We start from the raw sequence: 23327 nt of genomic DNA, 5'->3' as shown, positions 1-23327 counted from the left end.
AAGGAAAGCATACCAAACACCTTCTTCACCATCCTATCTACCTGCGACTCCACTTTCAAGGAGCTATGAACCTGTATTCCAAGGTATCTTTGTTCAGCAACTCTCCCTAGGACCTTACCATTAAAAGTATAAGTCTTGCTAAGATTTGCTTTCCCAAAATGCAGCACCTTGCATTTTTCTGAATTAAACTCCATCTGCCACTCCTCAGCCCATTGGGCCATCTGATCAAGATCCTGTTGTAATCTGAGGTAACCTTCTTTGATGTCCACTACACCTCCAATTTTGGTTCATCTGCAAACTTACCAACTATACCTCTTCTGCTCACATCCAAATCATTTACATAAATGACAAAAAGTAGTGGACCCAGCGCCGATCCTTGTGGCACTCCATTGGTCATAGGCCTCCAGTCTGAAAAACAACCCTCCACCACCACCCTCTGTCTTCTACTTTTGAGCCAGTTCTGTATCCAAATGGCTAGTTCTTCCTGTATTCTGAGAGATCTAACCTTGCTAACCAGTCTCCCATGGGGTACCTTGTCGAACGCCTTACTGAAGTCCATATAGATCACATCTGCCGCTCTACCCTCACCAATCCTCTTTGTTACTTCTTCAAAAAACTCATGTTAATATTCAATATGCAGAAATTGGTGATCTGCACAGATGGCAACAGATGACAATGGGAGGCAATGGAAATGCAACAGTGAGCCATGAAACCATGAGAGGGAACTTTTCAGTTAACGCCTGCAAGACCAAACAACTGAACTCATGGAGACACATCACATGTTGGTGATGTTTAAATTTGAACATTGACCACAGTTCATAGTGCAACAAGAGTTGGCAGAGTGTGAACATCTCAGTATGATTACTAAACTAAAAATCGAGCTATGAGCAGTCAATTAGTTCAAGCAAGCCGTGCAGCCTGAAATTGAGAATTTGCAGAATACTTATAAAAATCATGCACTCAGAAAAGCAGTGTGCTCACCCAACTAAAACAGTGATGTATTGATGAAGAATGAGTCTCTCTGTTGCAGACCTCTAAAGATCAGAGTGAATGATTAACTGAAGGAAACATTCCGCTGTGGTTAATTAGCAATTACCTAGGGCTGATTTTTTATGTTTTTTTGAGTTCCGTCAGGTAGCGATTTCCAATGTGAGACTTCCTTGTGAGATTTATCGCCATATTCTACCTATCCCACCCCATTGGTGGGTTCTTTTCATTCTATTCCGTCCCCAACTTATCACATGCCAATCTTGTAACAACTCACCACTAGTGGATTATAGATCGAAAGACTGGCACCCTGTGCCATCTTTAAAAGTCTGATGTGCACCCTAACAAACACTGTCACTTCACAGCTTAACTGCACAGTTCCTGACATTTGCCCAGGACATGGCAGACAAGGGCAATTGGCAGCCCACTTTGTGGATGGGTTCCTGGACTCACGCTGGGGACAATAGTGCAGACAAAGGGTGTCTTCTTACCCAGGACCAGCAGTGGAAACCACAACAACAAATTGGGTTTGGGTTAGGGTTAGGGCCAACTGGGTCACTGCACTCTTAGCCATCCAGAAGACTGCACAGCAATGTAGGAAGAAGGTTAATGACCTTCTCCATTCCATCAGGTACAGTGCCAATATCTTTTCACCCTTATTCTAGCTCACTGCTCTGTTCAGCTCTCAGCAAGGCTCATGATCTACCACGCTCAGTATTGCCTGCAACATCTTCCCTCACTTGCTCTCACCCATCCCAACCTCTGGCATCACTAATGCTGCATGGCTGCTGCACTGCCTATTCACTCACTTGAGCCACCTGTGCCATGTGTACGAACAGTAACAGCTATACCAGCCACTTTCATCCCTGTAATACATACCTCTTTCTCATTCCAGGAGGAAAGCAGCCCAGAACAGGACACGAGGCATCAAGACTAGTTATGGCCTGCTCAATATTTGCCTCCTCACCCATTGCGGAGACTACCTGACTCTGACTGTCCCCACTGGGTGACTGACAGCATCCAAGCCCCTGGACTGGTATCAGAGCCTGCCCAGATCAACTGAAGTAAGCCTGTCTCCCCTAAATGATAGAGGAGTGCTGAAAACCATGACATGTTGCCTGCCTTATGTCTGTGCTAAATGATGAGGAAGATAGAAGTAACATGAACCAGGTATCTCTGACTAAAGGAGCATGTGCATAAAGGCAAGGCAAGGTAGAGATGCTGTGAGCATCCAGGTAGGCTCCTTATTGATTCCTAATGATCTTACTCCAACAATTTATTCTGTTGTCCATGATGATACTGTCCTGCTTTCTTGTGAAGTCTCCGAGATTTCCTGTCTGCACTTTAGCAGTGTCATGGAAGAACACAGGACTGAAGAAGGGTTACACCGTGGAGAAACGTTAACTTCTCCACCACCTGATGCTGCCTGGCTTGTTGTGTTCTTCCAGCCTCCTGCCTGTCTACCTTGGATTCCAGCATCTGCAGTTTTTTTTTTGCCTTTAGCAGTATCATAGCAGTCTCATAGTGATACCATTATCTACAGAAAGAGAAATTCTGATCCTAAAAGTAATAATGACATCTTCATCTCATTGCCTACAGCCTTTATTGTGAGAGGTTTCGCGTACAGGAGCAGGGATGTGTTGTTGCAGTTATACAGGACCTTGGTGAGGCCACGCCTAGAATATCATGTGCAGTTTTGGTTTCCTTTTCTGAGGAGGGATGCCATTGCTCTCGAGGGAGTGCAGTGAAGGTTTACCAGGCTGTTTCTGGGGATGGCGGGACGGATGTATGAGGAGAGATTGACTAGGTTAGGATTATTTTCGCTGGAGTTCAGACGAGTGAGGGAAGATCTCATTGAGGCTTATAAAATTCTACAAGGACTGATGCAGGGAGGATGTTCCTGATGGTGGGTGTGAGCATTCTGCCCAGGGGTCACAGTCTGAGGATTTAGGGTGGACCATTTAGGACAGAGATGAGGAGACATTTCATCACCCAAAGAGTGGTGAGCCTGGGGAATTGATTACCACAGAAAGTAGTTGATGCCAAAACATTGGAAGTATCCAAGAGACGTCTAGATGTAGCGCTTGGGGTGAATGGGATCAAAGGTTATTGGGAGAAAGCAGAATTGGGCTATTGAGTTGGACGATCAGCCATGATCACGATGAGTGGCAAAGGGCTGAATGGCCTCCTCCTGCTTCTTTCTTCTCTGTATCTATGTAATGTCTTCAGAACAACCTTTTTTTCCCAATTATTGTGCTTTTTCCAAGATCAGAGAGCAAATCGAAAGGAGAGAGGAAATGTCACTTCCTTATCTCCCGCTTCAAGAGACTGATCATTGGAGTGCTGCAGTCTCATGGCATACAAGTCAGTTTTTCCTTAATTGGTCTTCACTGCTGCTACATTCAAATCTTCTTAGGTGTCATAGCCCAGCTATCATCAAAACCAGCCATCTCACTCCAACAAAGTGTTCAGTCTCCAAAGAAATGACAGGAGAGGAAATTCTTTCGACATATTCTCGAAAAGGAAAGGGAATGTAGCTGGAGATTCATCACTCAAGCGAAATTAATGTGTGGGGATGGTGGGGAAGGGAAAAAGTGAAGTAAAAGAAAGAATTAAAGGTTCGTTGTTAAATAGTGGTAAAAATGAGACCGTAATGACAACATGGGCAGAGATGTGGAGTAAATGCAATTATATCTTTACTCTAAGAATAGATATCAAGTATGTGCTAAAGGAACCATGTCACAGTGATATCAATTCACATGCTGCTGGAGGCAGGGTCTGCTGGTTTCCAGTCAAATGGCCTGTCTTACCATCCTCTGGATATTAGTATGTTCAACAAAGCATGTTGCTGTTCACTGACAAGTGTGTAGTTCTTATCTCACAACAGCTCAGTTTCGGAGTACAGTCTGGTGGGATTAGAGGAAATGATTAGGGTGGACAGGCAGGCAGTGGAGAAGAAGTGAGTTTGTTGACACAAATAGCCTTGTCAGTTTAGTTTTCTTGATTTTCTAAAGAGTGTCCACCCACATCAACCTGATGACATCACCCATATAAATTCGCCAAGCGAACTTTCCGAAACCTTGCTGTGGCTGACATCAGCTGCATGAATGAATGCAAATCCTTTTCAGACTCAACAATATTGCATGCAGAGTGAACGTCTCCTCATCCACTCGGTATAACATCCTAAACAATCCTTGCATTGTTCAGGTCACGTAACTGTGGTTTGAGTAGTCAGTCAAATGTCAAACTCAAATGTGCACTAAATTTGACTGGACTTGTTTGATTCCAAAAATGCACATGTTTTCAGGAATTTCTCAAGATTGTCACTCAATCCATTTACTTCACGAAACATCATGTTTTGTCATGCAGTTCATTTGGGAAATGCAAATTCAAAAGAACAGATTTGCTTCATCTTTATGCTAATATTTAAAAGAAACTGGGATTCATTTATAGATTATCATAACTGCACCATATTATTTTACTTAAATAGCACAAATTTATTCTTTAATTGTAGTTGTTAAGTTGAACCTATATCTGATTATTTCTTTATATCCCTCACAGTACACAAACCTGGTTTATCAGTCCTTGGAGAAATACTGCCTCAAATTACTTCCAAGCTCTGTTACAACACTCCTGCTGCTACTGAATAGCTTAGGTATTCCATCCCCTTCACCTTTCACATCCCCTCATTCCAAGCAAACCTCTCCTTGACTTATAGAGATGTACAGCACAGAAACAAACTCTTCTATCTAACTTGTCCATGCTGACCAGATAGCCTAAAATAATCTAATCCCATTTGCCAGCACTTGGCCTATATCCCTCTAAACCCTTCCTATTCATATACCCATCCAGATGCCTTTTAAATGCTGTAATTGTACCAGCCTCCACCACTTCCTCTGGCAGCTCATTCCATACATGCACCACCTTCTGCATGAAAGTGTTGCCCTTTAGGTCTCTTTTAAATGCATCTCCTCCGCAGCATTGCGGAGGTTCAGCTTCTAACCTCACTCCCTGAGATTTAATGGATGCCATCTTACCTTTTCAGACAAATATCCCCTTAATTTTTATCCTACATTACTGTGTACACCTGTGTCCCCTCCAATTGATCTCCTGTTCCCACAAACTTATATTTATCATTTGTTCGATCTTATTTCCACTCTACTCCTAGCAACCAGCTTCCCTTCCTTGACAACATTGTCAATCATTTTTTTCTGAAAGGTCCCACCTCACTTTCAAAACTGTACAGGTTTGGAAATGGGTCCATTTCAGGCAAATGATCAAGAATGGGAGGTGATGGTCATGGTATTACTGCTGGACTGTTAACCTGGAGACTCTGGGCTCCTGGGTTCAAATCCTGCCATGGCAGATGGTGGAATTTGAACTCAATAAAAGAAAGACTGGAATTAGAGTCTAATATTGACCACAAAAACATTGTCATTTCTCAGAAAAAAAACCCTTCTGGTTCACTAATATCCTCTCGCGAAGTAAACTGCTGACATGTGATTTCAGACTCTTCACTCTTGACTCTTAACCATCCTCTGGGTGATAAATGCTGAGCTAGCCAGTGATGCCCTCATCCTGTGATTGAATTTTTAAAATATCAACCTAATTTCTGTGTGTCCAGAAGTCACATGGAGGCCAGACTAGCTACAAATGCCGCATTTTCTGCTCTGAAGGACATCAGTGAATCAGATGATAATCAGTGATAGCTACATGCTCAGTATTACAGAGATTAGCCTTTTTTTCAATTGAACTTTTTGAATACTAATTTAGTTTCCACCTTGTGCTGCAGTTAGTTTGGAACTCATGTCCCTGGAACATTAGTCTCAGTGTCTGCATTACTCGTCTAGTGACATCAACTTTCATCACTACCTGTATTGAATTTCACTTGCCAATTATTTATTCTAGCTGTACTATCCAAACGTGGGTTAAGGTGAAGGCAGCCATCTTATAAGCAATAACACCAGAAAGTAGTGGAGAAAACCGACAGGTCTGACAGAATCTATGGAAAGAGTTAATGTTGAGTCCAGTATGGGTTCTTCTTCCAAACTGCTTCAAAGTTCCAAAGAAATGTCATATCAGACTCAAAATGTTAACTCTGTTTCTAGCTCCACAGATGTTACCAGACCTGCTGTGTTTCTCCAGCATGTTCTGTTTTTAGTCAGTTTTTCACCATCCACTGCATTTTGATTTGATTCTGGAATATTCATTTTGATTAAACCCCTATCATGATTGAATAGCACTCCTGTATCTGTCAGACTTTAATTTATCTTAAGGACATAAAAAATGGAAATGTGTATGTGGGATATAAATGAATTAATGTTATTTCTGCAAGTATAAATTCTGATACAGAATAGGAATGAGAAAATACATATTCAGCAAAAACAAAGGATATGTGAGCATGAGACATGAATACAGAACAATGGTGGATATATGGGCAAACAGGAAAGCATCTGTTTCCCTTCCTGAAGACACAGGAACTAACCCTAATCAAAGAGGTCAAAGTGGCCTCTGGATGGAAATAGATGCTGATAGAAGAAAAGATATGCCTAATCAATAATCTACAATAGACTGACGTCAAACACCCTTATGGGAGTCAGAGATAAGAGTTTGTCACGGACAAAACAGGATAAACAGAAGTTGTGGGATAAGTCTTAAGGAAATGAGTGACGTAAGCGAAGCAGGGAACAGACAATGGAATAAGGAACAAAATATGGTATAAATTGCGAGGATTTTTTGGATATAGTGTGCATTCTGTAATTACCTTACCTGGTAATTAGACAAGGCACCCATCTATAGGTGTATAAATAAAAAAGAAGCTGTTATTCAGATATTTGTCTCGGACTGAAATTATTAAAGTGAGTGAGCTTTTGTTTCTCACAGTGTAGTTAACCCTCATGACCTAAAGTTATTTTATACACAGATAACATTGCCAGCATGTCAATAGCTTCAAAATCATATAATTCAATGTCATAATTTATCATCGCTCCTTCCAGAGGCAAAATAAAATTCTTCTAATTTTAAGCATACTTTAGGTTTGTTTTATGTCTTGAACTGAAAAGCCAGATTATAAATGGGTCAAAAAAGTCTGAGATCACCATTCTTACCTCTCATCTTCTTTCTGATACAAACAAGTCACATCTTCCAGTCTCTTCACGTAATTAAATGCTCTGACCTCTGAAATCACTCTTGCTGCTCTATACTGGAAAAGTAAAGTTGCCACAATCCCTGAAGACTATGGAATCATGGAGTGATACAGCCATACAGCATGGAAACAGATCCTTCAGTCCAAACAGTTCATGCCGAACATGGTCCGAAACTAAACTGGTCCCACCTGTTTGTGCTCGGCCCATAGCCCTCCAAACCTTTCCTATTCATGTACTTATCCAAATGTCTTTTAAATGTTGTAACTGTACCCACAACCACCACTTCCTCAGGGAATTCATCCCACGCATGGACCACCCTCTGTGTAAAAAAATTTGCTCCACATGTCTTTTTTAAAATCTCTCTCCTCTCAGCTTAAAAATGTGTCCCCCTAGTCTTGAAATGCCCCATCCTGGGGAACATACACGTATAATTAACTCTATCCATGCCCCTCATGATTTTGTAAACCTCTGTTAGGTCACCTCCTACGTTCCAGTGAAGAAACTTCAGCCTATCCAGCTTTGCTTTATAACTCAAACCTTCCAAACCCAGCAACATCCTAATTAAATCTCTTCTGAATCCCCTCTACCTTAATAATACCCTTCCAATAACTGGGCTATCAGAACGAGACACAGTACTGCAGAAAGATCTCACCAGTCTCCTGTACAACCTCAACATGATTCTCAACTCCTATACTCTTTCAAGAGAGACAGCTTGGTGGTAGCTTAACCTAAGGATCACCATGCCTCAGGCAAGGGGAGAGGCTGGGATTAACAGACCTTCCACATAACCTCAGCCAGTGCAGGAATTGAACCCATGCTTTTGGCATTACTCTACATTGCAAACCAGCCATCCAGCTAATTGGACCAAATATAGTTGAAATGACAAGTTTTAGTGTCAGAAACCATCTTAAAGAATCCGCCCAAAATGAACAGAACAACATCATGCATACGAAGTACTTTATGTAAATTCTAATGCGTACACCAAAATCCTTGTCCTTTCCATCCTTACTGACCAGAGAATGTCTCAAATAAGTCCGTCTGAAATGTATTCAGTATTTTTCAAGGGAAATATAGCACCTGCTATAGGAAAGATGTTGTTAAATTTCAAAGAGTTCAGGAAAGATTTACAAGGATGTTGCCAAGATTGCAGGGCTTGAGTTATAGGGAGAGATTGAATAGGCTGGGGCTGTTTTTCCTGGAGCAACAGAGGTGGGGGCGTGACCTTATAGAGGTTAGTAAAATCATGACAGGCATGGATAGGGTGAATAGACAATGTCTTTTTCCCAGGGTAGGGGAGTCCAAAACTAGAGGGTATAGGTTTAAGGTGAGAGGGGAAAAAAGTGAAAAAGGATTTGAGTAGTAACTTTTCCATGTTGAGAATGGTGTGTGTATGGAACAAGTTGCCAGAGGAGATGGTGGAGACTGGTACAAGTATAACATTTAAAAAGGTGCCTGGATGGCTACGTGAATAGAAAGGGTTTATAGGGATATGGGCCAAATGCTGGCAAATGGGACTAGATTAGATTAGGATATCTGGTCAGCATGGATGAGTTGGACTGAAGGGACTGTTTCTGTACTGTACAGCACTTTGACTCTATGACCTAGTTGCCTGGCAGAAATTCCTGTAAAAAGGCATGTGATAATGACTCTACTGTGCTGCTGTGGACCCAAGTCGAATTTGCTAATATCGTTACAAATAGCTTCTTTGCTAACTGAGAGTCTATAAAATAGCCATATTTATAAAACATACAACAGAATCTTGTGCTGCTCCTGGGAGTGGGAAATGAGGTGATCAGAAAACCTAATTGCATGGGAGTTCAAAATTCAGAATGGCAGGATAACGTTTTGTAAAGAAGTCCTTGGGAACTTCAAAGGTGTGATGAGCTTCCTGATGGCATATATCACAGAGTCAGTTTGCAAGCATTTCCATCTCATGCATATTCATTAAGAGGCCAGCTCTCCAGGATCCTGTTCCCCTTTCCAATTAAGTTCTGCGCAAGTGAAATAATAAAAGTTAATGATTCAGGACCACACAACAGAGATGTGTAGCAGGAAAGTAACATTCTCCAGGCTGTGCAATGAATAGTCCTCTTGGAGCCATGTCAGGTCATGATTGACATCTGCATTGTCAAAGTTACACAGCACAAGGAAGAGAGGCTGGAGTGTAGTGGGCACAGTGCAAGCAAGCATGCAAATGGTAGAAGGGCTATCTAAGAACATGAAGCAGACTGGACAGGTTGGGAGGGGAGATTTGTATTTATTTGTGAGTAGTGCAGCCAGAAGTAGAGTGGTCTTTTGGATAGAGATTGGTTTGGAATATCGAAACTATAATGTAGGGTTGGTGATATTGGTGGTAGCAGTGTGGATTAAATTGAAGGTACTGGGAAGCAGATAGTGACAGTGAGAGAGAGTGAGACATGACTTCCTAACTCCTGGGATAAGGTGGGGGGAGGGGAAATGAGGAAACTGATAAAATCCATATTAATCCTGTGTGGTTGCAGGGTCCCAAGGCAGAAGATGAGGTGTTCTTCCTCCAGGTGTTGGGTGGTTAGAATTTGGCAATGGAGGAGGCCCAGGACCTATATGTCCTTGATGAAGTGGGACAGGGAGTTAAAATGTTCAGCCACGGTGCGTTGGGGTTGGTTGGTGCAGGCAACTCAGATATATTCTCTGAAACAATCTGCAAGTTCTCCATCCAATCCTCCAACTTCCTCCAAACCATATGGGTAGCCATGGGCACCCACATGGGCCCCAGCTGTCTCTGCCTCTTTGTCGAGTACATGGAATAGTCCATCTTCCGCAGCTACACCAGCACCAGCCCCCACCTTTTTCTCTGCTACATTGATGATTGTATCGGCACAATCTCATGCTCTCATGTGGAGGTTGAACAGTTCATCAACTTCACAAACATCTTCCACCCTGACCTCAAATTCACCTGGACCTTCTCAGACACCTCCCTCCCTTTCCTGGACCACTCCATCTCCATCCCCAGTGACCAACTAACCACGGGCATCTACTACAAGTCCACTGACTCCCACAGCTACCTAGACTATACCTCCACCCACCCTACCTCCTGTAAAAATGCCAAACCTTATTCCCAATTCCTCTGCTTCCACTGCATCTGCTCCCAGGAGGACAAATTCCACCATATAACATTCCAGATAACTTCCTTCTTCAAAGACAACAATCGCCCCTCCCAAGTGGTCGCTGATGCCCTCCAGTGCATCTCCTCCATTTCCCTTTCCTCTGCCGTTGAACCCCAATCCGCCCAATGCAACAGGAACAGAACCCATCTGGTCCTTACCTTCCACCTCACCAACCTCCACACACCCCGCATCATCTGCCAATATTTCCTTCACCGAGAAACAGACGCCACCAATAAGGACTTATTTCCCTCCCCACCCCTATCTGCATTTCAGAAAGGCCATTCCCACCATGACTCCTTCGTCAGATCCACCCCCAACACCTGGATCCTTCCCCTGCCACCTCAGGAAGTGCAAAACCTGCGCCCACCCCACCCCCCCTCACCTCTGTCCAAGGATCTTTCCACATCCAACAGAAATTTACCTGTACTTCCACACACGTTATCTACCGTAAGCATTGCAGCCGATGTGGTCTCCTCTACAGGGGAGACAGGATGTCATCTTGCAGATCGTTTCAGAGAATATCTCTGGGACACCCACACCAACCAAACCCACTGCCCCGTGGCTGAACATTTTAACTGCCCGTCACAGTCCACCATTGCCAAATCCTTACCACCCAATGCCTGGAGGAAGAACACCTCATCTTCCGCCTTGGGACCCTGCAACCACACAGGATCAATGTGATTTCACCAGTTTCCTCACCTCCCCTCCCCGCACCTTATCCCAGTCCCAAGCCTCCAACCAGACACCGTCCTCTTGACCGTTCCTACCTGTCCATCTTCCTTCCTTCCCACCCATCTGCTCCACCCTCCCCTCCGACATATCACTTTCCACCTGCATCTCCATCTACCTATCACATTCCCAGCTATGTTCCTTCCAGCCCCACCCCACCTCCTCCCATTTATCTTTCAGCCCCCCCCGGCCCACAAGTCACTTTCCTGATGAAGGGTTTATGCCGAAATCTCGATTCTCCGGCTTCTCAGATGCTGCCTGATTGCTGTGCTATTCCAGCACCACACGTTCGACTCGGACAACCTCTAGTTTCAATCTCCAAGTAACAATGCTCTGAACTCCCTACAGTCCTAGGGAATCTAGCGAGCTGGACGGCTGGAACAGATTTTTCCCATGAAATGCTAATGAGCTGTCACATGGATTGAAACAATTCAACTAATTGAGAGTTTGCGTGGATGAGCCAGAACTTGCCTTTTGGATATTGAGTAAAAGAAAAGAGGAGGAAACTAAGTTGGGGGGGGGGGGGGGGGTACTGTGCGACTTGTTTTGAATGTGTTTCACTTTCTCCTTAGAAATCAATGGCATTTCCATTGAAATGATATCATAAAGGTATATGATGCTGACATGGTGGCTCAGTGCTTTGCCTCATAGCGCCAGGGACCTGGGTTTGATTCCACTCTCGGATGACTGTCTATGTGGAGTTTGCACTTTCTCCTCGCGTCTGTGTGGGTTTCCTTCGGGTGCTCTCAGTTCTTCCCACAGTCCAATGATGTGCAGGCTGGGTCGATTGACCATGGGAAATGCAGGGTTATAAGGATGGGGGGGGGGTCTCGGTGCAATGCTCTTTGGAGGATCAGTGTGGACTCGAAGGACCGAATGGCCCTCTTCCACACTATAAGAGGTAAAAATACATAAACAAGCTTGCATTTCAAGAAGCTTGCCTTTGGTGTAAAGACGATAAGGCAAGGAAAGTGTTGGGACCAAATGAGGAAGAATGAATCAACTCCCCTCTTTTCAAACTCTTGACTTGGCTGCAAGCATTTGTTTTAGCACAAGATTATACTTCAGCCCAATTTAAATGGAGTTAACTCGTTTCTACTGTAGCGGTTCTGCAATACTGAAACGGAGGATGTAACATTGAACACAGGCTGGGAACTCTATCTCTCTCACTCTCATAAGGAGAAAGTGCCTGGGGACAATATAGATGAAAAAGAAACAGCAATTCATTGACAGCTTAATAGATAAATGCAATATTCCCTACTGCTGATTGTCGCAAACTAAGCAGTCCGTGGTCTCAGGTTAAATCCTAACGCCTCAAGTGACTCTAAACTATATATTCAGTTATTTTCCTTTTTGTATTGGACATTATCCCCTTTTAAACTTTGTATGTTTGTTTGTGAACAGTGTTCTCCATAATGACTGTGTGAAGGCCAAATGCTTAACATCATGTGTTTATTATTTTTCTCATGAGTTAATTGGCAGATAAAAGACTTCCTCATTTTCTTCCCTTGAAATTTTTGTGATTAGCCTCAACTGCAGGAGTTCCTTCTCAATTCAGTCCTAAATCCCCCTAATTTTGAGGCTATGTCCTCTTCTCCTTGTTCCACCTGCCAATGGAAACATCTTCTCTACGTCATTCTTATTTCAAAAATGGAATTCAGTACTTCAATAGCCAGAAATTTTACTGTTGTGGCCTTATTTTTCAGTATTCGTGAAAAACACCTTATGCGTACAAACAAGGCAAGTAACTGCAGATATCTCTTGGAAGCTGAAATGCTCTACTATAAGAAAATTTGCAGTATACTGAACCGCATTATAATAAACTTCAAGTATATGTAGAAGTTACAGCACAGTGACAGACCATTCCAATCAACTGGTTTAAATCAATATTTTTATTCCACTCAAACCTCCTGCTACTTTATTCACCTTAGATGTCTCGCTTGTTTTTCTATTCCTTTCTCCCACCTGTGCTTATCCAGCTTCCTGCTAATGTATCAAACTGCAGAATATCCTCCCGTCACCTCAAGCTCAAACAACTCATTGTTACTTAAAAATCACTACAGTGTATGGCTTTAGTTCAAAGAACTGTATACTCATGTTGATTCTGGATCAGTGGTGCTGGAAGAGCACAGCAATTCAGGCAGCATCCGAAGATAGGCAAAATCGACGTTTCGGGCAAAAGCCCTTCATCAGGAATAAATGAAGGGCTTTTGCCCGAAACGTCGATTTTGCCTGTCTTCGAATGCTGCCTGAATTGCTGTGCTCTTCCAGCACCACTGATCCAGAATCTGGTTTCCAGCATCTGCAGTCATTGTTTTTACTCATGTTGATTCACCAATCTTTGAGCTTGAATCTATAAGACAATGCATAATTTTAGGGAAAAAAAATCAAAGACATTTAATGTTATTCTTTCCAGTATATGATTAAATGTCTACAGAATAAAAATAATTTTCTATATTACTTTCAAAATGTTATGGTGGAAACACCTCCTATATACTTGCTAAATAGTTCAATTTACACATCGTCTAACTTTTCCATGTCCAGCAATAACTACACTTTAGGTACAGCATTGTGCGTTTCTGTGTGTTTTTACTAACTGGGAAGTGGAGGGGAGTAAGACAAGTTTGAAGTGTTTATTTAACAGCAACAGTTTGTAGTAGCAGTGGACAGTAACGACACATCGGGAGACCAAGTGGCTTTCCTTCCCTCTGAGGAACAATTTTCAGCAAGTCACTGCATCAAATATCAGCGTCATTTTACCACTAACAGTTGGTTCAAGAAATCCAAGAGATTGAACAGTTAAGTTTGAACTTCCTCATGTAGAGAAGAATGAGAGATTTAATTGAGATATATAAGATGCTAAAGGGAATTGACAAGTAGACATAGTACAGATGTTTCTCCTTGTAGGGCAATCTAGAATGAGGCATCATCATTGTAGGCTAAGGAGTAGCAAATTTAGGGCAGAGATGATGAGGAATTTCTTCTCTCAAAGGGTCATGAGTCTGTGGACTTCACTGTCCCAGAGTGCAGTGGACACCGGGACACTGAATAAATTTAAGGAGGAGTTAGGCATACTTTTAATTAGTAAAAGGATTGAAAGGTTATGGACAGAGGGCAGGAAAGTGGAATTGAGGCTGAGATGGGATCATATTAAATGTGATAGTATTAAATGGCGGAGCAGGCTCAATGGGCTGAATTGCTCACTCCTGCTACTCGTTTTTATATCCTGGAAATCTTTCACCTTAATCTCATTTGTGTTTTACCCATTATTAGCTGAGGATATCGTTGGCAAGATCAGCATATATTGTTTATTTCTAAAAGTCCTTCAGAAGCTGTTGCTGAGCTGTCTTCTTCAAGCACAGTGATCCTTGTGGTGTAGGGACATCCTTGGTGCTATCAGGAAGATAGTTCCAGGATTTTGATCCAATGATTGTGAACAAATAGCAACATATTTACACCTTAGGATGGTTTATTGACTTGGAGGGGATCTTGATGCTGGTGAGTCCATGCATTTGCTGCCTTTATCCCTGGAAGTGTCAGAGCTTGCAAGTTTGGAAGGTGCTATTGAAAGAGATTTGGTGAGCTGCTCCAGTGCATCTTGTAAATGCTACACACAGGTGTGGGTTGAGGAGAAAGTGAGTGCTTGAAATGATGGGCCGGGTGTTGATCAAGCAGGGTTGCTTTTTCTTGGATGGTGTTGAGTTTGTTGCTGGAATTGCTGGTAATGCAGCTGCCAGGGGAGATCACACAGGAAGGAGTGGGACCAGGAATGGTGGGATCAGGGGGAATGGAATTGTACTCACTGCAGATGGTTGGAGGAGAAGTTAGGTGACTGCAAGGGTGGGAGGAAAGGGGAAACCTGGACGTGAGGTCCAGGCCAATTAGATTGGAGTCGGTGGACAGGGGTTTGAATATTGAGGAGCCGAGAGATCAGAAATAAGAGTTTGGAAAGTGAATTGCAGGTCAAAGTTACTTGCCTTTCTCTGGCATAACTTCTGTACAGCTGGTTTCCCCAAGCATGTTCAGCAATGACACTGGCTGCCTCAGTGTCAATTAACATTGCAGATACAAAAACATGGGTAAAAGATGTCATAGCATCATACAGTATGGAAACAGAACCTTCGGTCCAACCAGTCCATGCCGACCATAATCCCAAACTAAATTAGTTCACCTACCTGAACTTGGTTCATAACCCTCCAAATATTTCTTATTCATGTAATTATCTAAATGCCTTTTAAACATTGTATCTGTACCCACATCCACCATTTTCTATAGAGGTTCATTCCACACACGAGCCACTCTGTGTAAAAACATTGCCCCTCATGTCTTTTTTAAATCTTTCCCCTCTCACCTTAAAATATGCCCCCCAGTCCTGAAATTACTTACCAGAGGGAAAGAAATACCTGCCATTCACCTTATCGACATCCTTCATGATTTTATAAACCTCCATATGGTCACCTCTTAACCTCTTATGCTGCATTGAAAATGTCCTAGCCTATCCAACCCCACCTTATAACTCAAACCCTCCATTACAGGCAACATTCTGGTAAATCTTTTCTATACTCTCTCCAGCTTAATAACATCCTTCCTATAGCAGGGCAACTGGAACTGGACACAGTACTCCAGAAGAGGCCTCACGAATGGCCTGTACAACCTCAACATGACATCTCAACACTAATCCTCAAAGGCCTGAGCAATGAAGGCCAGTATGCTAAACAACTTCTTAATCATCCAAGTATACATGATGCAAACTTCAACACATGACCCAATGCCCTAATTTTAATTGTATCAGCCTTCCCTGTTTTTAAAATGTCTTTTGCTCATTTCATTCAATTTTGCACATCCAAGCACCTGAGAGATGTGCCTACATTTTACCCATCATTTTGAAAATTTAGAATGTTGCAGAGAGCCTCCAATTATTAATGAATGTGCTTCCATTTAAGAACAAAATGAATGAAACTCAATTTTTAAAAATTCCTGAAGTGTGTTTGAAGAGCACTCAAGTTCCTTGAAGTTCTTCCATATTGCAAATTGGCACCAAAGTCCTGTCTGAGTGACATGAGCACATATTTTTTACACTTGAAGTCTTCCACCACTCCAATTAGATTGACAGGGGAGGATATTCAGAAGATGGAGTTGACATTTGTACTGCTGATCATATTAGTCAAGGCAATTAATCAGTGGTGATTGCTGATCCCTAAAGGCCTGTTGTGAACCAACAGCCCTGCAGTGCTGTAACCAACACCTTAAAATGGGTTTTTAGTAATAATATGCATTTGCTAACGGACCAGCAAGGGACAAGCATAGACCTGCTACTTGCAATAGATGTGAATCACTTTTGAGAAGCTGAAATACAAATTGGATTTAAGGCCTCACATTCTTCATACATGACCTCATCTTCAATACTATATTATTAGCCATTTTGGAAAGCTGACAATCCAAACAAAAATGGATTAGACCAAGTTATATAAAAAATCATGTCAAAACACAGAAGTTTCTGCATAATCAGACTTCCCTGTTCAACTAAAGAATTTTCTCCAATTCATGCCTTTTTTCCATCCCTTCTCTTGTTAAGTTGTGCACAGCAGAATTCCACAAGCAATGCCAAATCAGAGTTTACCCAAATGGTCAATCTTTGAGCAGGAGTCTGGTCAGAGAATCCCTGATTTTTAACCAATAGGAATGGGGTGAACAAGAATGCAGGGGGAGGAGGAGGAGGAGATTAAGTGGTGGCTAGGCGGATGTGTACTGGACACAACATGGGCAACTGGATGGATCAAAATCCTTGCTGACATGTGCTCCACCTTCCCCACACAGACTGCAGCAAATGTAGACACTCCATCACCACTTCCTGAACAGCAACTAAGGCATGAGTCACTTGCTATTCCTACATACTAAGAATATTAGTTTTTTTAATAAGCCTATATCCTCCCACTCTGCACCCCTACATCACCAACTCTGGTTCAAAGTTGATCATGTGACACCTACAAATGTCAATGCATTTACCAACTAATGGTCAAGTCCTAATAAAATCAAAATGCAGCAGATGCTGGAGATCTGAAATAAAAACAAAAATTGCTGGCAAAATTCGACAGGTCTGACAGCATTTGTGGAATGAGAACAGAGTTAACTTTTCAAGCCCAGTATGCCTCTATATAGTCTTGATGCGTTAACTCTGTTTCTCTATCTGAAGATGCTGTCAGTCCTGTAAAGGTCAAATCCTCTTTGCTCGAATATTTTCAATTGCAGCATTGAGCCAGTAGTTGTTGGTATCAAATTCCAAGAGCCAGGAGACTGCCATGAGCAGGGCAAGAGAGAAAGGGGAGGATAGAGAAATAGGAAAACTGAAAGAGGGCTTTGAATCTGATGAGAGGGAAGAGATTAAATGTGGGGAGAGCGTAGGAAGAGAAGAGGAACTTTGATTCACTGAAATTGTCCCAATAACCAATAGTAACATGATAATATTCAGATTTTCTTCATGACCAATAATAATATCCACTCAGTATAATACCAATGCCCCAATAGTCTAATTATAATCCATAGGCATTTCGACTCATAAGCCAGAGACCAAGGTAATATTCTGGGAACCTCTGTTCAAATTCCACCACATCAGATGTTGGAATTTGAATTCAATTTTAAAGATCTGGAATTAAAAGTCTAATAATGACCATGAAATCACTGTTGTTAAAAGCTGTTGTGGTTCACTAATGTCCCTTAGGGAAGAACCAGGCTGTCTATACCTGGTCTGGCCTATATGTGACTCCAGACCCACCGCAATGTGGTCAACTCTTAACTGCCCTTTGAAATGGCCTAGCAAGCTACTCAGTTGTATCACACATTAAACAGGAAAGAAGAATGAAACTGGGTGGACCACCTTGCATTGACCTGGTCACTGGAAATGACAATGGCGCACACAGCTCTTTTGACCATGCAAAATTCTCCTGACTAATTTCTGGGGTTAGAGCCAAAATTGGGAGAGCTGTTTCACAGACTAGTCAAGCAACAGTCATACTCATAGAATCATACTTTACAGACAATGTCCCAGACACCACCATCATCATTCTTGGATATGTCCTGTCGCATTAGCAGACCCTGAGACCTGGTGGCACAGTGGGATACTGAGGGAGTTGTCCCAGGAGTCCTCAACATTCACTCTGGACTCCATGACACCTCGTGGCTTCAAGACAAACATGAGCAAGGAAACCTCATGCTGATTATTATGCAACACATCTCCTCGGCTGATGAATCAGTACTCCACCAGGTTAACAACACTGAGGGTGGCAAGGACACAGAATATAGTCTGAGTGGGGGATTTCAGTGCTATTGCTAAGAGTAACTTAGCAGTACCACCACTGACCAAGTTGGTTGAGGTCTAAGGAATATAAATGTGAGACTGGGTCGGGGGTGAGTAATGAGGGTATCAATAAGAGGGAAGAACAAACTTCACCTTGTCCTCACCAGCCTGCCAGCTTCAGGTGCATCTGCCCATGACAGTAGTGGTAAGAGTGAGTGCCATGCAGTCCTTGTGGAGACGTAGTCCTTACATTGAAGATAATGTTGTGTGACACAATCACCATGGTAGATAGGACAGACTTAAGCCAGATTTAGAAACTCAAGACTGGACATCCATGAGGCATTGTGGGCCATCAGCAGCAGCCAAATTGTATCCCAACACAATTTACAATCCCATTGCCCAAGGTATCCCCCACTCAAATATTACCATCAAGCCAGAGGAATCATTCCTGGTTCAATGGAGAATGCAGGGGGGCACAACAGGAGCAGTACCAGGCATACCTAAAAATGAGATGTCAACCTGCTAAGCTACAAACAGGACTATGTACCAAGCAACATAACAAATCAACAACCAATGAATCAGCTCTGCAGTCCTGCCACATCCACTCATGAACGGTGCTGGAGTATTGAACAAGTCACTGGAGGAGGAGTTTCCACAAATGCCCCCATCTTCAAAGAAGGAAGAGCCTAACACATTAGAGCAAAAGATCAGGCTGAAGCATTCACATCAACCTTCAGCCAGCTGTACCCTCTGAGTACATAATTAATCTTTACCTCCTCGAGAGGTTCTGACAATCACAGAGCTGTCTTCAACCAATTTAATTCACTCCATGTCAGATCAAGAATCTGCTGTGGACACTGGATAGTTAAAAGGCTATGGGTCCTGCCAACATTCCAGCAATAGTACTGAAGGTTTGTGCTCCAAAGGTTAATGTGCCCCTAACCAAGCTGGTCGATGAAAGCTACAACACAGGCATCAACCTGACACCGTGGAAAATTGCCGAAGTATATCCTTAACACAAAAAGCAGGACAAATCCAACTTAATCAATTACTGCCCCATAAGTGTCCTCTCGATTATCAATAAACTGATGAAAGGTGACATCAACAATACACTGGAACCTCTCAGCCCGTGACCTCATTGCAGTCTTAGTTTAAACATGGGCAAGAAAGCTTAATTCCACAGGTGAGAGTGACTACCATTATCATCAAGGCTATATTTGACTGGGTGCGGCATCAAGGAGCCTGACCTAAACTGGAGTCAATGGGACTTGGAGGACACTTTCCACAAATTGTAATCATACCTGGCCCGAAGGAAGATAATTTTGATTATTGGAAGTCAGTCATCTCAACTCCAGGACATTTCTGCAGGAGTTCCTCAGGGTACTGTCCTAGATCCAAACATCTCCAGCTGCTTTATCAATGACGTTCCCTCCATCATAAGGCCAGATATAGGGATGTTCACTAATGGATGCACATTATTCAGCACCATTCGTGAATCTCCAAATACTGAAGCAGTCCATATCCAAATGCAGCAAGACCTGGACAATATGAAGGTGTGGGCTGATACATGGCAAGCATGGTTAGTGACACATAAGTCCCATGCAATAATTATTGCCAATGAGAAAGAATCTAACCATTATCCCTTGACATTCAATGGCATTACCAGGCTTAACATCATAGGGGTTACCATTAACCAGAAACTGAACTGGACTAACCATACTTGACTATAAGAACAGGATAATAGCTAGGAATTCTGCAGCAAGTAATTCATTTCCTGACTCCCAAAAGCCTGTCCATCATCCCCAAGGTACAAATCAGGGATTCGATGGAAGACTCTCTACTTGTCTGGATGAGCGCAGCTCCAGCACCATTCAAGAAGCTTGACAACATTCGGAAAAAGCAGCTCCCCTGATTGGCACAACATGGACAACCACTCAGTCACACCTCCACTGACGCATAGCAGTACACACCATCTACAAGATGTACTGCATAAATGTGCCAAAGCTCCACGGAGAGCAATTTTAAAATGCACAACCACTTCTATATTGAAAGACAAGGTAAGCAAATATATGAGAACACCACCACCAGCAATTCCCCTCCAAATCACTCACCATCATGGCTTGGAAAGAGGTCATTGTTCCTTCAGTCTTGCTGGGTTAAAATTCTGGAATCCCCCCTCTAGAGCATTGTGGGGCCACCTACGCCACATGGACTGCATGGGTTCAAGAAGGTAGCTCAACACCAGTTTCTGAAGGGCAACCAGGGATAGTCTGGCCCAGAGGCCAATGGAAGTGCATGGTCAGCTCCTGAGTTTACTCTGTACAAACTGCCTTGTAATCTAGTTTGAACCCAGGATATCAATCCTGAACTGAGAACCACAGCTGGAGCGGATTTCTCACAGGTTGAAACTAGGTAGCACAGGCTGATCTAAACTAATCCAAAAGGTTGCCTAAAGGCCAATAGGTTCCATGTTTGAGTCACTTCTTACAGAATATATTCTCTCAACCTCAGCTCAGTGCCAACATTTCAAAACCACATCTTAGGTCTACACTCAACAACAGAGAATGTTCATAGAGCAATAGAGATTATACTGTAGGAAGAGGTTATTTGGCTCTTGCTACCTGTGCTGACAGATTCTTATGTAACTCAAATCCCTCCTCTTGCCCTTCCACCATCCTGCAATATTCTTTTTTTTCAAATCGATACACTTCTCTCTGTCTCCATGACCACTTGTCCTGAAGCATCCCAGGATGTAAAAGATTGCCATTCTTTTCTTATGGTAAATCAGGAATGGACAATAAATGCTGACCTAGCCAGCAACACCCACAACCTGTGAGTGGTTACCAAATAGTTTAAAAACCTTCTTTCTCCACATTCCCTTATTTTTTGGAGCAAAAACTCCTCAATCTCTGATCCTCTCTTCCTGAATTCCAATTACTATCCCTTTTATATCCTCAGCACTTACTTCTCCCTTTCTCAGTCTCAATCCCCTTCTCTCTGGTCCATGATCCCTACTGGCTTCATACATCCACCCATCTCATCTCTCTCTTTGTCTCAAAACCCTCAGCCTCACAGTAAGAAGCTAGAGCTTTCTTGTGATGAGATGGCATGGGGCATGGTAGTTTGTGGCGTGGGGTCGGGAAAAGATGGAAATATGCAAAGGAGGTGCCTTTGGGGCAGAAACTGATAATATCATGGAATAAGGCTCAGGTGAGGGGCTGCCACTATGGGAGGAAGTAAGGTTCTAAGTTTTCCTATATTGCTTGCAATCATGCTTGGGTGATTCTGATCCCATTCCAAACAACCAAAGGACAAAACAAGCAGGGTAAAAGGTTGGGGGGAGGGAATTTAATAAGTCTAGGCTCATGCCTTATAAATATTAAATAAGAATAAATTATAAATATTATAAATATTGGAAAGCTGATCTGAAACTAAAAAGGGCTAGTTTCACAAATGTAATATGGTAGCAAACCTACAATCACCTGTACTCCAACTGCCTCACATAGATTGCTGCCGACATTAGAGACTGTTTATGTAAACCAGTCCCGCTGTAATTACACCCTTCCCACTTGCTATGAAGTATACCTTTTCAACTATCCTTCTTACTATTGCTCAGTCTGTATCGTGAAGACATTCCTGTCAATGAAGTCAATTTGGCTTCAAGAAGAATTGAGGTATTATACAGGATGGGATATGAGATGTAAAAAGTGATTGAGTTTCACCTGTATGGCCTAGCTCTTGTTATTATTCTCTGTCTGATACCCTTTTTACTTGAAGACTACCTTTGGCTTTTACATTTCAAGTGCAATGTAGAATCGGTAGAAAGGTCAGCTGGTAAGCATGACAAGAGGAACTACCTGGTTTTTGAAAAAATTCAACATGCAAACTACACAATCTTGTGCAGAAGAAACATGCATCCTTATACATATATGAATGACCAAAATTTACATAGATTGTTGTGAGTTGTCAAGTTAATATTGAGGTCAGGTATAGCTCAGTAGTTACACTCTCATTTCCCATCCTGAAGGCAACTGGATCTGACCCCACTCCAGGGAATGAAACATACAATTGGCTTCAGTGTAATACTTAGGGGTCACTGCACCAGAGGAGCCATCTTTTGAATAAAGCATTAAACTGTCCTATCAGGAGGATGCAAGCTATCTCATGGCACAATGTGAAGAGCAGGTAAGTATTCCCCAGTCCCTGGCCAACGTTTTCCTCAACCAATCCCACTGAAACATGTGATTCATCATATTGACCTTAATGGGAGCTTACTATGTACAAATTTACCATCATCTTTCCAACATTATAACTATAGCTATTTTTCAAATGTACTTTCATTAACTATAAAACACTTTTGGCCTTTCTAAAAACAGTTTTTGTTCTGTATAAATATACATTTTTACTCTTTTCAGTGTAAAACATTAAAAAAAATATTGCACGTAAGATTAACTGTGGACATGTATACTTTAACTTTTAATCAACATCATTAAAAACCCTTCACGAAAAGCACAATGTGGACAAATTCTATTTTAGGAGAAGGTGAGGACTGCAGATGCTGGAGACCAGAGCTGCAAATGTGTTGCTGGAAAAGCACAGCAGGTCAGGCAGCATCCAACAAGCAGGAGAATCGATGTTTCGGGCATGAGCCCTTCTTCAGGAATGAGGAAAGTGTGTCCAGCAGGCTAAGATAAAAGGGAGGGAGGAGGGACTTGGGGGAGGGGCGTTGGAAATGCGATAGGTGGAAGGAGGTTAAGGTGACGGGAGTGGAGGTTGGGTTGGTGGGGGGTGTGAATCTGACGAGGGAGTCAACCGCCACCAGGACAGAACCCCACTGGTCCTCACCTACCACCCCACCAACCTCCATATACAGCGTATCATCTGCCGTCATTTCTGCCACCTCCAAACGAACCCCACCACCAGGGATATATTTCCTTCCCCTCTCCTATCAGCATTCCGAAAAGACCACTCCTTCCGTGACTCCCTCGTTAGGTCCACACGCCCCACCAACCCAACCTTCATTCC

At 42.6% G+C, this 23327-nt stretch overlaps 1 protein-coding gene across 7 annotated transcripts in view; it reads right to left on the bottom strand.

The window, feature by feature from the left end:
• The window catches only part of LOC122562023 (myosin-16), a 277196-nt gene that overhangs the window by 252510 nt on the left and 1359 nt on the right, over positions 1-23327 (bottom strand). The window lies entirely within an intron of this gene.

This window comes from Chiloscyllium plagiosum, chromosome 24 (genome assembly GCF_004010195.1).
Source record: "Chiloscyllium plagiosum isolate BGI_BamShark_2017 chromosome 24, ASM401019v2, whole genome shotgun sequence".
Lineage (NCBI taxonomy): Eukaryota > Metazoa > Chordata > Chondrichthyes > Orectolobiformes > Hemiscylliidae > Chiloscyllium > Chiloscyllium plagiosum.
This window is presented reverse-complemented; position numbering and strand designations above follow the sequence as displayed.